This window comes from Phocoena phocoena, chromosome 1 (assembly GCF_963924675.1).
Source record: "Phocoena phocoena chromosome 1, mPhoPho1.1, whole genome shotgun sequence".
In the NCBI taxonomy this organism is placed as follows: domain Eukaryota; kingdom Metazoa; phylum Chordata; class Mammalia; order Artiodactyla; family Phocoenidae; genus Phocoena; species Phocoena phocoena.
Window position 1 is genome coordinate 137,995,779 of NC_089219.1, and position 1,362 is coordinate 137,997,140.

Here is a 1,362-nt window from a genome sequence, read left to right on the forward strand (position 1 = left end):
TGCGGGTGGAGTACAGGGAGATGATTTTCTCTCCTGACTCATATACAAACCAAGCCTCTCTCTCCATCTTTCAGCCTTGCTTCCCATGCAGGTTCAGTGTGAAGAGAAAATTGTTAAAGAATTTTTATTGGAGCATAGTTGATTTACAATGTTGTGTTGGTTTCTGCTGCATAGAATCATATACATATACATATATCCACTCTTTTTTTAGATTCTTTTCCCATATAGGCCATTACAGAGTATTGAGTAGAGTTTCCTGTGCTGTTCCCTGGTCCTTATTTGTTAGCTATTTTATTTATAGTAGTGTGATATGTCAATCCCAACCTCCCAATTTTATCCCCACCCCCCTCAACCCCCGGTAACCATACGTTTGTTTTCTGCACCTGTGACTCTACTTCTGTTTTCTTTCAGCATTGCTTCCCGTGCAGTTTCATGTTGAAGAGAAAATTGGCCCAGGATCAAGCCTCAGTATGTCTAGAATTGGCATCCACTCGAGTATAAGGTGCTTTTATTAGGGTGAATGCTCAGGACATTAAAATAGGGGATGGGAGTATGGTCCCTGTGATGTCCCTAGGTGGCCAAAAATATACTGGTCGACAGTAGGGTTCTGGGACTGGGTTTAAATCTTAACTCATGACTTGTATGACCTTGGACAAGTTATTTAACCTCTCTGTGCCTTAGCTTCTTATCTATGAAATGGGAATCATGGCAGTATCCCCATCATGGGGGCTTGGGGAGGTTAAATAAGATCATGCATGTGAAGAGCTTAGCACAGTGTCTGGAGCGTAGTAAGTGCCCAGAAAAGTTAGCTGCCCACCTTGTTATTATGGATGTTCTTGTTTCCAGGGAAGACATGGCTCATGGGGCTCCTTTCATATCCCCACTGCCTTGTCAGGGCTGCAACTCTGACAGCAGTCGTGACACCTGACACATTTTTCTGAACAGTAAACTTCAGAATGTGATTGAGAGAAGTAGGTCTCTCTGCCCCTTGGCGTTTTGTAGGTGTGGCTTCAGAGGAAGGAGTCAGGCAGCAGAGAGATGCCTCTAGGTCTTTGAGTCTGCAAGTCTGGAAGAGGGTTCAAAACCTGATGTCCCTGAAATAAAGCGCAGAATGCTACAGATATGTGGATATGCACTGTCTAGGCAAGAGGATCCTTAGCTATTACGCATTTCTCAAAGGGACTGTGATCCCCTTTGTGCAGGGGGAGCAATAGGATAGGGAGAGTTGGTACTTAAAATATCTCCCATATCAACGTATCAGATGGTGTTGCCACCAACCCACACCCCAACACTGCTGTTCAAAATTTCCCAAGTGGCCGTGTCATACAGGATGGCCTTCAGATACCTTTGGCAAGAAAGTGA